Source organism: Pleurodeles waltl, chromosome 11, assembly GCF_031143425.1.
Source record: "Pleurodeles waltl isolate 20211129_DDA chromosome 11, aPleWal1.hap1.20221129, whole genome shotgun sequence".
Taxonomy (NCBI): domain Eukaryota; kingdom Metazoa; phylum Chordata; class Amphibia; order Caudata; family Salamandridae; genus Pleurodeles; species Pleurodeles waltl.
The window spans coordinates 502,838,021-502,855,393 of record NC_090450.1 but is presented as its reverse complement, the minus strand read 5'-3'; positions in this window follow the sequence as shown (position 1 = coordinate 502,855,393).

Genomic DNA, 17,373 nt, shown 5'->3' with positions numbered 1-17,373 from the left:
AAGTTGCATCCTCCAGATATCCACACAATTGCTTTTGATGGTCAAGAAATTAATTTATGTGGATATTTCATGGAGAATTTACATTATAAGAAAGATCCATTTCTACCAAGGTCTATGTAGCAAAACGAGGATGTAACGTCTTGGGATGGAAAAACCAGGGTAAATTTGGAATGGTTCTCAAACCTGGAACTGCACATTCAATTTCTTTGATTAATGAGCTGGAAGAAGATGTTAATTCATTGGAAGATGTTTTGTCTAAACACTGGCGTGTGTTTGAAGACAAGTTGGGAATGGTTAAAGGGTTTGAACACAAAATCATTCTGAGACCAAAGGCAGTTATGGTTATCCATTGAGTTCATAATGTCCCGTTATGTATTAGGCAGAAATACAAGGATCATTTATCACAGTTGTGTTTAGATGGGGTGATTGAACCAATTGAATCCTCACAATGGATTTCTCCCATAGTGGTGACTGTTAAAAAATCAGGGGATTTGAGATTTGCGTTGACCTCAGATCATTAAAAAAAAACAACAAAAAAAACATCCAAGTCGATTGTTTCCCTTTACCTAAGATTCAGGACATGTTGGCCCACCTTGGTGGTACGAAGATTATTTTCTATATTGGACCTGAGGGCTGCGTATCATCAGGTTGAATGCCTTCCGTTTCTTGAGGCGCCGTTTGGCCAGGCATCAGTAAATGTAAAAGTTGATGTACCAAGACGATATTCTGATATGCTCAGAGCCCATCCAGTCTCATCTAAGCAAACTAGATAGAATACTAGATAGAATACTACGTATTCTTGAGGACCATGGGATGACAGTTTCAAAACAAAAATGCTAATTTATGTTAAAAGAGGTGGAATATTTAGGACCCAGGATAAGCGAGCATGGCATTAAACCAAAAATGATCTTTTGGTGGCAATAGAAAAATGTGAGCACCGAGGGATAAGGATCAATTAAGGTCTTTCTTGGGTTTGTGTGAATATTATTCTAGATGTGTGCAGAATTTTGCTTTGCAGTGTGAACCTTTACTGAAACTGTTGAGGAAAAATTTGAAGTTTGAATGGGAACAAGAACAGTTGGAGGCATTCAATGTTTTGAAGAAGCTCATTGTTGAAGCACCAGCTATACAACATTTTAATGAGAAGGCTTTGCCAATGGTGACTGTAGATGCTAGTAATTCTGGATTGGAGCTGTGCTTACTCAACTGCATGAAGGTCAAGAGTCTACTGTAGCTTTTGCTTCACGTAGACTGACATCATCTGAGGACAAGTACAGTACAATTGAGAAAGAAGCTTTGGCTTGCATATTGGGTGTTCATCATTTTGCCACTTCATTGTGGGGTAGAGAATTTGTGGTGGTCACTGATTCCCAAACCTTTGAAGTATATGTGGAATGAAAAAGAGATGGGTAATGCAAGTCCCCGGTTGATTCGATTGTTATCGTTGATGCATGTTTTTAATTTTAGGATGAAACACATTCAAGTGGGGGCAAAACTACAGAGCTGACTTCCTATCGAGATGTTCAATAAGTTAGAATGCTGATTCTGGAATTCTTGGGGATGAGGATAAAGAGGTTGCAATTTGAATGGTGGATGGTCTGGTGGCTGCGGAGAGTGTTATTTTGAAGGAGTGCTGGAAGAATAAGGTGGAAAGTGATCAAACGTTAAAGATTCTTAAGAGCTACATAAAGAGTGGTTGGCCTAGAGAAAGGCAGATGATGAAAGAAGTGAAACCATTCTTCAAAGTTAAGGAGGAGTTGAGTACGGAAGGTAATTTGGTAATGAGGGGATCCAAACTAATCCCTCGAGTTGATCTGAGGAGTAGTTTGGTCAAATTAGCTCACAGGGGTCATGTAGGTATTACAGGTACTAAGAAGAAATTATGTTTATATTACTCACTATTACAAATTTCCTTCCACCCAGCGTTCCCCCAAGTCTCCCGATAAAAATGGTACTTCACTTATGTGGGTAGGCCTAGTGCTCGCGACAGAAAATGCCCCAAAACACTACTGGACACATCAAAATTATCAAATACAAAGCTACCTGTTTTTGCGTGGGGCACCTGTGTTTTTGGTCCTGGGCTGACCAGCCATCTAGGGAAACCTACCAAACTCAGACATTTCTGAAAACTAGATACCCGAGGGAGTCCAGGGAGGTGTGACTTGCGTGGATCCCCAAATGTTTTCTCACCCAGAATCCTCAGCAAAACTCTAATTTTGCTAAAAAAACAAATTTTTCCCACATTTCTGTGTGGGATCACAGCACATGTGTAGGTGAGCCAAGTGCCTGTGACAGGGAAGAGCCAAAAACATGTAGAAATTGAAGGAGAACCTAAGTGGATCCAAAAGGGCAGTTTGAAAAAAAATCATTTTTTAGCTGACAAGTGCAGCAGAACTTTTATCAGTATAGATGAGACAATGTTCGGTTGTAGGAATTTTGTGGATTCCAGAAGGTTCCATCTCAAAAATGTGGGAGAAATAAGTGAGTTCCATCAAAGTTGGAGGTTTGCAGGGCATTGTGGGTAAGAAAATGGTGCAGGGTGCTTGTGAAGCACCCCACCCTCAAATCAACCAGATGTTTAGTTTGCAGATGTATCTAGGTCTTGTGGATTTTTCTACATGGCAGCCTCCCAAAGTAAAAAAGGGCAGCCCTCACCATTCCAAGTTGGACGATTTTGAGAGTTAGCAAGCTCCCATGGCCCAAATGTAAAACCAAAACCCAAATTAATTAAATGTCCTCTTGCTTGCCGTGGGATAAGATGTTTTAGTGTGAGGGGGGAGAGCTGAAAGAATGTTACCCCCTTCAGTTGGGGTGGGGGAATAACCAGGCCCATACTGGTTGGTAGCCACCACCCCACTATTTTTTAAATTCCCTGGCATCTAGTAGACTTTCTGACCCCCCCCCCGGGGGTATGGATCGGGGGTAATTGCCCAATCTGCCCACTGGTGAGCAGAACAACTTTGGCCCCATTCATTCGGGGTGGGGTATGGCCATACCTCATCCCTGTTATTTCGAAAAAACAAATCTTCCCAGGTCTCTGGTGGGCTTTCTGCCCACCTTGGGGGCAGATGGGCCTTCCAAAAATAGGCCGATGGCCAACAGTAATGTGCCCCCATGGGGAGCGACCCTTTCCCAAGGAGCTGCCCTCCAAACAAAACCCACACATACACACACCAATCCCTGGTGTCTAGTTGTTTCTTCTCCACTTGGGGGCAGATTGGTCTAAAAAAAATGAGCCAATCTGCCCCAAAGGGGGGCAGAAATGGCCTAAATACAATTTCCCCCCACCCCCACCAGGGGAGCGACCCTTGCCTAAGGGGTCGCTACCCATACATAAAAGAAAAAAATAAACAAAAAAAAATTAGCCCTGGTGTCTAAGGGTTTTCTGCCCACCCACCTCGGGGGCAGAAATGGCCTAAATATGATTTGGCCCCCTGTGGAGCGGCCCTTGCCCAAGGGGCCGCTCCCCTCTTGACAATTATGTATAAAAAAAAAATTACTGATGTCTAGTGCCCATTACTGCTGCCCGATCGCATCACGATCGGGCAGCAGAAATGCTTGCAGAGACATGAAAGGAAAGGCCTTTCCTTATGCCTCTGTCGGCCCCCTCCTTCTGAGCGGAAGAGAAATGCTAAGCATTTCTTTTACGCATCGCGCTGGAAGCATGCATCCAGCGCGATGGGAGGTGACCTCTGATGAGGTTAGCACGCGATCGAGTGCTGACATCATCTGACGTCACTTAGGAGGTTGGGGGGGTCGGGGTAGAAGGGGAAACAACTCGTCCATGGCGGGCAAAGGGTTAAATAGAGAAAATAATAAAAACAAAAATAATCAAGAGCTCCCAATTCTGATTGTCCATGTGTTAGACAAATTGTCATTCATAATCAGGTACTGCTGGAAATTGGCCTTTTTGCAGGGTCATCTCTAAACTTTTTGCCTCCTTTCTGCTAGTTTTTCTGACCTCCTTGTTGGCTTTAGGACTCTGGGCAGTTTACCACTGCTAACCAGTGTGCATGCATTGTGCCACTTTGTAAATTTGGTGCAATGATTTTGGCCTCATTGGGCCACATTAGTGTAAAAAACAATGAAGCTAATGTGGCGCAAGGAGGCGCTAGGGGCTCTTAACTGAGCCCCATGGCGTTGTTCTACTCTGTTCCATTGATGCAACCCAGTGCAGCAACTTTTACTTGCTGCGCTGGGTTAAGTCATTTCTTTCTAAATGTGACCCTGGATGTTTTGTAACTGAAATAAATCAGCCTGGTAGTGGTTATACATCAGTTGAGCTATAACAGTTGTTATGCTAAACACTTCTCGTGAGTAGGATTTTTGCTGTGCCTAGAAGAGTAGCTCAGGGTGTTAACCATTCCACACCATGCTAAAGCAAAGTGGTGATTTACAGATCGATACTCATATATCTTTGAAATCTTTTGTTATTTACAGTGTTTGGATCTATATTAAAACAGGTTAATATAATTGTAAACCTTCATCTTTAGTTCAGTAGTTATAGATAAACTAGTTTGTAGACGTGACAGATACTTACAAGGAAATTTTTTTAATATCGTTCACATCATCATTGCCACTTCTAATCTTTAAAAGTTCAAATTTAAAAGTTAAATTTAAAGTAATGATTTGGTTTCTTAAAAGACCGGCATGTTAAATTCTAAAAGATGACCAGTGGTATAACTTTTAAACGCCAAAAATCATGTCATCTCGTGAGCTAAGATACTGTACCAAAAACTCAACACTATCAGAGTGAAAAGTGTTTAGATCATACTTCCGCACAGGGAAAGGAACCTTCAGAAGTATATTTTGGCGCTCAGTCTCTATGTGCATTTCTGGGTACTGGGCACGTCAACATTCAATTGTGAAACTTTGGCCCCAGCGTCACTAAGGCACACATTTATACTTTTTGAAGCAAAACTGCGCAAACGCAGTTTTGCATCAAAAAGTAAAGCGCCCGCTTGCGTCATTCCAGATCACCAGCTGAAACAAAAAAAAACGTTAACCAGTCTAGCGTCATTTCCTGACACAAAACCATCCATACCACATGACTCCTGTTTTTTAAAAGACAAAAGTCATGCCCATCACCCCAATGACCAACACAGGGAACAAGTGTCCCCTGGACATGGCCATTTCACCCAGTGCCATGCAGGGGGGGCCATTTCAGGGCCCCCAATGGCACTTAAAAATGTTTTTAAATACTTACCTCTACTTAGGTTACTTACCTGGGGTGGGGTTCCTAGGGTTTGGGGTGGGCACCTGTGGGCTCTTTCCATGGTCTCTGACAATGGAAAAATGCCCACAGGTCCCCTAAAGCCTGGTCTGACCCAGGCGTTAAGTAATGGTGCTTAGCAGGCTTAGCGCCATTATTTAGGCCCGCCTCCCACCCGTGCACCATTTTTGCACAAGAGGTTAAATAAGGCGCTGGGGCTTTGAGTTATTTTTGGGATGGGAACGCCTACCTTGCATCTCATTGATACAAGGTACTTTTCCGCAGGCAAAAAATGACTTTAACTACAATAATTTGACGCTAGATGGGTCTAGCGTCAAAATATAAATATGGATTTAAGTTTGCGCTGAAATAGGGTAAAAGAAATGGCACTATTTCAGCGCAAACTGAGTATAAATATGCCCTTACGGCACAGATTTAAAAGGGCCTAGCCCCATTCAATGACACATTAGTGTCATGTTTTTAGATGCTAATGAGGCATTAGATGGCAAAAAACACTGTGCCATATTTACAAAGTGACACAATGCATTCATTGTGCCTCTTTGTAAACCCTTGCGCCACATTACACCTGCGCCAGGCATAATGTATGCAAGGGGGGTGTTCACCTGTTGGGGGGACAAAAAATGGCTCAAATCTAAGAGATTTCTTTGTAACATTTTTTCTCGCATTTTTAACACCTGCTCATAGCAGGCATTAAAAGAGGGCACACCCTTGTTTTCAATGGGCCCCTACGTACTGTTCAGGGTTAGCACTAAACTTTTCTCACTAATCCTGAACTGTACTTTAATAGCTTCAAAAAATTTGACGCTATTGCCCCCTACCCTCCGCCATGGTGCGCCATGGTGCGCCATATTTTAAATATGGCACACACATAGTGGCGGTAGTTGGGCGCTAAGTGGAGCAAGGAAAGTGGCACGAAACTGGGCGCAGTGCCACTTTTCTTAAATACGCCCCTCAAAGTTTCACTGTTCTTCTGTATGTTCTGTTCAAAAGATCATGTTCGTCCTTCCCTTATTCTTGAGTAGCTTGCAATTACCTGTCAAACAAAATATCAGAACATGTCGCATCTTCCCTGTCTCCTCGAGATTCCTGCTTACACGAAACACAGAAAATATTTCTTGGGTTTACAAATATGCATAAGGCTGTATGACTTTTCTACATTTCAGTATTTTGGTGGACTTTCATACTACTGCAACCAAAAGAAGCACGGCAATGCTAATTCTCTTAATCATTAAACTATATCATTGTGGGAATTCAGTTCAAGTGATCTAATACATTTATTTAACTATTTTTATTATTTGACAAGTGATTCACACCATGACTGGCAGAATGGAGGTCTGATGAAAAAAAAACAGAAAGAAAAAACTTGAAAACATTCAGCATTGCTGTTAACCAATTAGAGTCACTTTTTTCGCTACTGAAAATAAACACATGTTGCCTCAGGCCACAAAGGTCTGATCCGGCCTGGCCTGCATGATTAGCTTTTCAACAGCATGTTTCCTAACTTTTAATGACTTTAACGCACCCTGGAGGTAAAGCTTCGGGTCAGATGGAGTGCCAAAATGCAATGAAAGATAGGTTCTGGTTGGGAACAACTGACTTAATGAGTGCAAGTGAGCCACTTTAATAAGAAAAGGAAGTCACTGAATAATTAAACATAACCTAATTCTGCTCTTGAAATTTTGACCAGACCTATTTGAGTACCCTGCCTTTTATAGTTTTAGTTTGCTAAACTTTATTCAGCCATGTTTTATTCAGTTACTGTGTTTTCTTTCAGGCATCCACTACCAAGGAGCCCCTGTGCCCTGCTTCTGTCCTATGTCGGGTGATAGTTAATGGCCTTGATTGAGCATGGTGTGCAATTGTGGCAGAGGTGATGAAATTGATCTGAAGCACCGGTTAACACAGCACCAGAGATGCCATGTACCAGTAGATGCAACACAAAACACCCCCCACACGTACGTCCATGAGTAAAAGTAACCAGACGTGCTGCTAAACACAAACAACCAAATAATAGTGAAGTACTCAGATGGTTCTCATTATAGGTGGTTAAAGGGTGGCAAGTACAAATATAGCAAAGTCTCTCTCCAACACCTCTGCGGTATAGCAAGAAATTCCTCTAGACTTTGGCCTGATTACGACTGTGGCAGTGGTGATTACTACTTTATAAATGTGACAAATATTCCACCTGCAGTATTACAAGTTCCATTATATCCTATGGAGCTTGTAACATGGTGGACGGGATATCTGTCACATTTGGGACAGAGTAATCCCCTCTGCCAAGGTCGTAATCAGGCCCTTCATTCTTCTGTCCAGCATCTTCAGTCTGCATAGAATTTCTCTCGTCCATTCTAAAACAATCAAGCTTCTCATAGCACCTGTACGCTGACGACATTCAGGGCACGATTTGGAGTTTGGCAGACGAATACTCTGTTGTAATGATAACCAAGTACCCGCTCCGCCAAACTCCCGGTTGCCAGGCAAATTTTGAGTCAAGCAGAATGCTTGATTTATGCCAGAGGAGTTAAAATTGCACTGTCAGTGTACACCTTCCTTCAGCAGCCCAAAGGAGTACGGGTCATTGGAAATGAGCTTTCCGCCTGCTCACCCAGGAATTCTTTACAGTCATATTGTGGACAGAAGTTTAATTCACCAGCTACATATAGATAGTTGGGTTTGTGGAATAGTTTAGAACCAAATGGGTCATTATGTGCTGAAATGTGAGGTGCAGGTTTGCCTTTGAACAAGATCTGACTTGTAATTAGGAGCTTTAGTATTAGTTTCCCTAACCTATGGGGTGAAAGTTCCCAGATGTGACTACAGCAGTGTAATTTGGGTTCCACCTTTTATACGTCACAAACACACACTTACATATTCATATACGCCATTCAAATTGTAATGTGCGGTTTAACTTTCTTAACACGTTTGATGCATTTATATCAATTAATAAAATGTATTCATTGTAGTCATTAACAAAATATCTGAGTATTAATTTGATTAATTGATCAATTCAACTATGTTCTTTGCATATTAATTCATGCTTTTATTTCTGTGTGCGTAAGCGTGTAACCAAAGTTAATTTTGGTTCTCGAGTTAACTTAGCCTGACTTTAATTGAAATATGTGTTTTAACCTTGCCAGTAGACTGTTTTCTTCCTTCTGCAGTTATGGTGTAATATTTCTTGTTAGCTAGAGACAGACTTATTGCTTGTATTAGACAGGCTTGTGAGGAGGATGCTGGCAGCAATCTCAGAGAAATAATGGTCAAGGAAAGCCAACTGTTTGCTGCGTACCAGGAGGGTGAGGTGCCCAAGGTGGCCTCCTGCAAGAGTGGTTTTGAGCAGACAGGAACTGAAGGAAGTATGTCAACTGCTCTATCATTCAGCCACGTTTTTTTTTTTTTGGTGTTGAACGATATGGATGTCTTTCAAGCTACTGTTATATTTAATTGGTGTTTCTATAGCCATACTTGGGCAGACTTTCCCCAACTCTCAGAGAGGAAACAGATCTTACTTTTGCAAATTTTTTCGCTGAGTGTGAAGCTTTATGCTGAACACTTTGTTGTAACTAGGGCACATAAGGAAGAGCGCTCAAGTGACTCGACTCATTGCCTAATAGATCAAATTTAGTTTACTCATACATAGACATTAAACCTGGAATGTATTATCTTTATTATGTTCATTGATCTTATGTATTGGTAGCAATTAAGTATAGAGTAAGTCACTTTCTGTATATAGTTATTAATGGTATGTTCCACAATGCTCCAGTCCCCTCAGAATGTAAAAGCAAATGGACTGGCTGGGAGTGGGCTTTAGAATGTTGAAGAGAGGTTGTGGCAGATGACCTGAGGAGTTCATGGAATAAAGATGTTACAAGTAAGCTGCTTCATTGATTAATTACAACACACTTCTTTATTTTCCTGAACTTGTACAGAGGTTCTATGCTATACTGACGCCTTCTATGCTCCCTGGATAGAGAATTACCCATTAGATAATTCCGTTCTTAATCTGTGTTTTTATAACACTTTTTTGGGGGTTTTAAGCCATAATCGCCACCTTCTGTATAAACACAAATAAACCTTGTTGCATAGTTATCAAACAGAGAACCTGGGTATTCAATGCTCAGATTAACTGCACACATTAAGCCCATCTGTATAAACCTTCCAATCCAACCAGATCTTTTGGTGCTTCTCAGGGCAGTCACATGACTTATATTTGTGCTTATTGACTGCAGCACAATAGTTCAAATCATGCATGCATTCAGTTATCGGTGGTTCTTGATCAGAGCTCAAATACCGTGCATGGTCCCTCTTCGCAATAAGGAAGCCTGTGGTGAAAGAAAACCTTACACATCGACCCCGCCACTCATCCATTAGCCCAAGATAATCTTTGGGTCCAAGTTTACCGACTTGCCCAATACACATGATAATGTGAAACAAACTGTTTGCCAGTACAGCTGTATGACAGGATATTCCCAGATGGTGTGGAAATAGGTGCCCATGGATCAGTGACATCTCAAAAACTAGACCTATGTCATTATTCACTCGATAGCACCTTGTGGGGCTAAAATAAACACTGTGCAGATATTTTAACTGGATCAATTTCAATTACCTAGAAATATTCAGTATCCTAGGGGCCATTCTGTCCTCCACCCAATCCAGGGGACACACACCAGGCTCCCACGTTTCCTTCAAAGTCCTCATAGGGTTTGCTGTATTATTCATCAGTAATTGGTAATAATTTTCTGGCCCATCTGTGAGTCTGTAATATGTATTTCAAGAGGGTTGTGTTGCAGGAGGGTTTGTGTAGGATCAAGGGAGGTCTCAAGTGCATGATGCAGAGGAAAATATTGATAAAAAATTGTGTCTTGTGCACTTCATATGTGTCTGTTAGATATTGAAATGTGCACATGGGTGTGCCCTGCTAGACGTCCCCAAACCTTATACACCAATATTATTCCAGGCCTTTAAGTCCTGCAGCAAGATTATGGGGGTCACTACGACCCTGGCGGAAGGCGGAGAAGCGGGGGTAAGACCGCCAACAGGCTGGCGGTCTTTTTTTTGGAATTATGACCATGGCGGTTACTGCCATGGTCATCCGCCGCTTCTCCGTTCCGCCCAATAGGGCGGAGACGACCGCTGGTCTGGAGACCAGGGTCTCCAGCCCGGCGGTTGTCACTATACCGCCGGTGGTATTTTGACCCGGCTGACCGCCATGGATTTCATGGCGGTAGGCACTATCAGTGCCAGCGAATTACTTCCCTGGTACTGATAGGGGTCTCCCCCACCCCCAACCCGACTTCCTCCCCTACCCCCCCACCACCCCTGTCACCCCCCAAAGGTGGCAGGAGCCCCCTCCTCACCCGACCCCCAACATAACATCACTCATACACACACGACACGCACGCAGGCGCCATCAACACACATACACACACACACACCGACATACATGCCAACATCCACACACACAGTCAGACACGCACATCCACATTCAAACATACACGCACACAACCATATAGACATACCTACAGTCATACATGCACTAATTCCCAAACTCACAACACCACCACAAGCATACTTGCACTCACACACCCCCACTACATACACACATGCACACCCCCATGCACCCACACAAAACACAACACCCCCCCACCCCCCTCCCCTAACGCGCAATCGACTTACCTGGTCCGTCGATCCTCCGGGAGGGGACGGGATCCGTGGGGGCTGCTCCGCCGACACCACACCGTCAACAGAACACCGCCAAGCTGAATCACAGGACGTGATTTGCTGGGCGGTGTTCTGTTGACGGGGCGGTGGAGGTGGAGCAACCTCCACTTCCCCACCGCCCGCCAGTATGGCTGTTGGCGGCTCTCCGTCCGAAAAAGGACGGAGAGCTGCCAACGGTCATAATACGCCGAGCGGCAAACCGCCACCACTGGCGATCTTCCTCACAGCGGTTCCTCAGCGGTCTTGGAAAAAGACCGCCAAAGTCAAAATGACCCCCTATATGCTTTAGCCATTTTCTGACCTATAATGGCGTTTCCGCTGTCAGCACTCCATGCCATCAGATTCACTGCAGCACTTGGTGCCAACAGTTGAAAGAGGTCTGTGTTGCAGGTAGGGGGCATGTGGGTGTATTGGAACCATAAAGGAGGATGAGTGTGCTGTGTTATTCAAGGGCACAAAGATCCAATGCTATCAAGGGGTTGTCCCTCCTGGTGAATAGCCAGTCATATATAGGTGCTAAATGGCTGGCCCAATAATACAATTTTATATCGGCAATCCCCAGTTTCCCATCATAGGGGATGAAAACACATTTACCATAGGAGATATGTTGAAGCCCTCTTGCCCAGAGGTACCACACTATGGGCCTGATTCTAACTTTGGAGGACGGTGTTAAACCGTCCCAAAAGTGGCGGATATACCACCTACCGTATTACGAGTTCCATAGGATATAATGGACTCGTAATACGGTAGGTGGTATATCCGCCACTTTTGGGACGGTTTAACACCGTCCTCCAAAGTTAGAATCAGGCCCTATGTCTGATTGAGGGAGTGGAAAAATATGGGGGGATATGATGCTGGTATTTTTCTAAAGCCTAAAGGAGTTGAGATAATGTTATTATCTTGAACAGCACCCCTCTGCCTGCTGTGTTAAGCAGAATGCTCTCTCAATGGGGCAGGTCCCTCCAAGTTATCAAAGTTATGATATTCAGGTCCCACACACACTGGGGGAAGAGTCTGATGTGCATCCCTAAATACTTGAAATGTTGAGTCGCCCACTGTATTGGAAAGGTGACCGTGATGTCGTCTTGGGGATTGGTTAAGAGGATACAGGTAGACTTGGGCTGGATCACAGTAACACCGGATGCATCCAAACAAATTGGTAGCATTGATAAGAGGCATAGCACAGAGGTGCCATGGTATCTGACATAAATTAAGAAGTCATCGGCATATAACAACACTCTATTTCACTGCTATCAGGTCAGCCGAACCCGCTAGATTGCACACCTCACCGAAGCCACTCTGCCAGTGGTTCAATGACCATAGCAAATAGGATAGGTGGCAGGGACAGCCCTGTCTTGTTCCTCGTTTGATGTTAAGGTTGGAGAGAAAGTCCCATTTGCCCGGATCTTCACCCAAGGTTTTGAATATAATACTTGAATGGAACAGTGGAAGAGCGGGCAAAAGTTCATAAATTCAAGCAAGCAGAATATAAATTGCCAACAGACAGAATCAAATGCCTTGTCAAGGTCTATTGATAAGAGGGCCCTGTGCTATGTCACATGTCAAGCCAAGGCTATGGCATTAGTGAGGCATCAAAGGCAGTGACGGTACCGCACCAGAGCATGAAGCGATTCTGGTCTATGTGTATCAGACCTGGGATCATCTTTAACAGTTGATTTGCAAGTACTTTAGCAAGGATCTTGGCCACCAAGTAATTATAGAGAGTGACCTATAGGACTCACATACATCCCGTGGCCTCTGAGGTTTCTTAATCACAGAGATTGTGGCTCCCCACGAGTTATATGGAGGCTTCCCTAATCACATGGCATTCTTGTACATGTCTAGCAAAGTGGGGATCAACTATGACACATTCCTTCTGTACACTTCTAATGGGAAGCCATTAGAACTGGGCGTCTTCCCAGAGGGAAGCACTCGGATGGCTTCCAGAAATTCAGTGGGAATCAACCGGACTTTTCTTGCCACATAAATTGTAAGAAAAAAAAACGAGCATGATAGCGCTATGTAAAACCCATTGTGATCACGCCACATGGAAAATAAAAAGGTAAAGTAGTGCAGAAGCCATGCTGAAAACATCGAGCCTCCAATGTTTTCAGTAGATGGCTGGTGCGCTCGAGGAGGGTTAAACACCAGAAAAGTCATGACGTGTGCAGGCCTTTCACTAATGAAATCAAGCGGATTTTAAAAGGCAAGCCCAGGAACCAATGAAAGAGACATGCCTGACATAGGCATGGTTGAAAGCCCACCAAGAGATTACAACAGGTACGGAGGGCGTGCGACCCTAAAAAGGCTGCCTTGCGACCGCAAAGAAATCAGAAAGTGAGCAGCACCCTTAGCACCTACTGTAACCCTAATTGAGAGAAAACAAGCTTAAGAGTGACAAGATCGGTTTAACAGGGGCCTGAACACTGGAACCTCAGATGAAAAGTCTGAGAAAGATAGGCGTAGGCAGATGATCAGACACATTTAAGAAATTTCATGAAATATGTCACTCTAATTCTCCAGCAAGGCTGCTAATGTATTCTCTATGGCAGCAGTATTCATGGTGCAGCAACCAGCTTTGCTCATTTTCTTAATTGGACCATTTTACCCCTGTTTAGGAGGTTGGGCGTAGAAAACCCTTGTACACATTGCACAGGTGCTGCACAGGGAGATGCCCGTTCAGCTATGGCAATTAGAGCTATACAGATTGAGGTCACCAGGCTCACAAATGCTGCAGTCTCCACACCTCGTGGAGTTTACATTTCAGTGACAGATGTTTTGTGTAGTGTACATATGTGGATGCAGCCAGCACGTGCTCCATGCTCCAGAGCAGGCCGCTTAAGACACACAGTGCAGTAACGAGTTGCACGGACTGTTGCCTGCTCTGAAACAAAAAAATGGACAAGATGCACTGCAATGGAAATGTTAAAATGTGATGCCCCCCAAGCAGCAACCGAGAAGCAAAAATAGAAAACTACATGTCAGGAAAAGCAGCGCTTGCGCGCTGTCTTGCTCAACCTACAAACATTCTATTGAGGATAGTAGATGCTTTAAATCATGGAGCCACAGAGGGATTTGCTCATATAAATTCCTGTGGCAGGTACCCAGAGGTGTCCTCTCGAGTAATAAAGTAATACAAATTAGCCAAAACATAAAGGAGACTGCTTTTCTGAGTTTTCCATACAAAAATATGTTTTTATTTATAAAAATTGGTATACATAAATAAACATGTGACTTTGACTGGAATCACGTGAATGCTGTGATTTTTTTTTTTTTTTTAAGTGCACAAGTTTCCTTACAGTATATGGTTAAATAATTTAGGTGCTAAAAGGAAGAGAAGTTTGGCGTTTATTGGAAAAGGTTACAGATGATGTGTATTCTGGCTCCTTGCTTTGAGGTCATGCATTTTCGAGATTCTTTGCTTTTCTTCACTTTAATACAGTGCTCAAAGCAGTAAGGTGTGTAATGAAATGGTTCCAAGCCCTGCCTTCAGTACCTCTGTAATTTAAGTAGATATCTTTTATGATAGTCTGATAATACCTGCAACATATTTTTGCCTCAACCTGTATTGCTTTCCACATTCCAAAGGTCCAACGCATCTATAAACGAACACATCTTACAATCATATCTCCCTACAACAGCTTGTTCAGGCCTGGTACCATGTTCTTGTAAGTCCCTCATTTCCCATCCTGAAATGAGGTGCTATTTCTCCCGAAGCTCCCTGCTGTACTGTGAGGACACTGTAGCCAGATGTTTGCGCCACTGCTCTGCAGCATTGAAAGTGTTGTCACGTGGGTGTGCATGCTTCTCATTTGAGCTGAGTGTGGTTTGTTTGAAAACGCAGGCTCCTTCTGTTTCAGGTTATTAACTATTCAGGCCCACCCACTAATTTTATTGGCAGGTTTGAACAAGCCCTGATTCATTAAGGGGATAAGAGACAACGTAAACACTCGCTTTTAAGGAGATACTATAAGATTGCTATCATGGGGCATCTCGTAAAGACTATTTGTTCTAGTGGGAAAAAAAGCAAGAGCTCACAAAGACAAGCAGAAGACTAACAAAACAGAAACATGCACAGCTAGCAGAGGTAGCCCGGCGGCCATGAAGCGGTTGCCCCTCTGATCAAAGGAAACAAAACCTTTGTCGTTTGTGGAAGTGCTTGTTTTAAATTAAAATGAGGGGGCGCTGGCCCTGGAAAAGCCCCCCTCTGCTGTTGTAGTTTATGTTTGCAGAGGGAGCTGGTGGGGAGGAAGGACTGAACATGCACCCACAGTGTAAGACGACCCAGCAATTACAAAAAAAATGTCCCCTACAGAAAACACAAACAGGACATAGCATAATTATACAGTAGTTGGTCCTGCTCCCAAAGTGAAAATGGCAGGACAAAAAGGCAGAACCGACCACTAGCAAGCAAGGATGTTTAAATGGCACCACCACCAACAAATGAAATTGCTGGAACACACAGTATAATTATACTTAAAAGTATAAAACACGTTGAACGCTTACGCTCAACCTAAAAAGGGCTTTGGAGGGCATCTCGCTGAGTGTGAAGGCTTGTCAACCTGGCTTGTCAACCAAGGCCTGGCAAAGCAGAGTCAACTGCCAGAGGGAGCAACAGTGGAGGCGGTCTGTGGATGATGAGGAGGGAGGTTATTGTGCCATGAGGTAGCAGCAGTTGTGGAACTCAACTGCCAGCAGTGCTGGCGGTGGTGTGGCTGGGATGGAGGCAGACCAGGCTGACTGGTGGGACTGGGGACAGTGACACATGCATCTGCTTCCTCCTTCTCCTCCAAAGCTACCATTGGCAATATTCAATCTGGATGGCCTTCATCCGGTGGTGCCACAGCCAGGCGGCTATCTCCTATGGTGATGGTGGAACAGCAGAACTAGCCATATTAAGACAGGAAAAACAAAGAATTGTAATGCTCAAAGCAAACACACTTATACAGTAGCACTGTAGCGGAGCATTGCTGGTCCCCTAGGCCCATTAGAATTTGTTCTGTGTCACGGGGCCAGGTTTACCCCACACATGCATCACATAAAAATAACACTCATTGCAGGGAATTATGCCAGAATACCACCAGAATAAATGTGTTTTTTTTTCATTTAAAAGATTACACAGTAAAAACAGTCTCTTAGCCAGAAAAATGTGGCACATGCCAAGAATGGATTTTTCAATTTTTTGATAGGCTGGGTCAGATCTTAGGAAATAATATTGGAGTGAAGTACTAATAGGAGGTGACTGAGTGGCCAAACCTTGTTTTTGATTTGTAATGCATTGAAAACTTTATAATATAATGCCACATGAAATGAAGTAGACACACATTTCACAGGCAACACCGCAGTACTGAATTGAAGCATACTACGGTTAGGTCCCAGGTGGTGAAATGCCATGGGCAAGGCGGTGATGATGATGGGTGGGATATCTTCATTGCTTAACAAATACAGTGTACTTAATTTATCAATAACCAAGCAATGTGACTTGCCACCACTCATCCCTGCTACCACTGGGACTTCTCCAACCTCATGAGCCTCCTCCATCACCCTGGTGTTGGCTCTGACACTGGTGGTCCATGTGGCTAAAAAAAAAAGTTAACAGTTTAAGATACCAGATTCATCTCCTAAGTAATTTTAATTATTTTGAACACAGTACAACAGCAATACCTCACTTTAGTTTTGTTAGCAGTATCTTCTATTGAAACTATCACTTTGGGAGGTTTGTTGTTTGACATGTTAGAAAAGCCAGGTTGCCAAACCTACCAAAACCTCTTTTCTCGTAATGGAGGGACAGAGCTATGAGTTATTGAAGCACAATGAAGGGTTGGAATGGTAAAGAAGGACATACAGACTTGGCTGGCAACTGCAGTGAAATTTCATTACTTTTCTGCCATGCTGCACTGTCATGGATACTGCTGGTATACTACATAAATGTATGATAACACAAAATTGAGGGTTCCATGCCTCGGCCACTCGTTTTGACTGTCTGAGCATGAACAAGAAAACCTCTCAACTAACATTTGGTGAATAATAGTTTTCTTGGACTTGTAATCTTCACAGTACCTAAAATCTGTTCTTTTATTCTCCCAGTACCACAACATTTAAGGGGAGTGGGAAGAGAAGAAGATAGCAGCAGACAGGAGGAAGGCAGCTACAGAAATAAAAATATAGCAAAAAAGGATAATGCAGAGATAAGAAGAATTTAACAAACATTACACAGAGGAGTTGAAAAAAAGGAGACAGTATAAAAAATACACAAGGAGACATTATGTTACTAGTGGGGAGAGGTAAAGTTTAGGGAAATATTAATAACAGGACTTACTTGGGCCAAAAGAAACATCTGCCACAGTGCTGGTGGTTCCACAGGCTATTGTCCTTGGGTGCTGATGTAAGAAATAAAGAAGATACAAAAAAAAGATTAG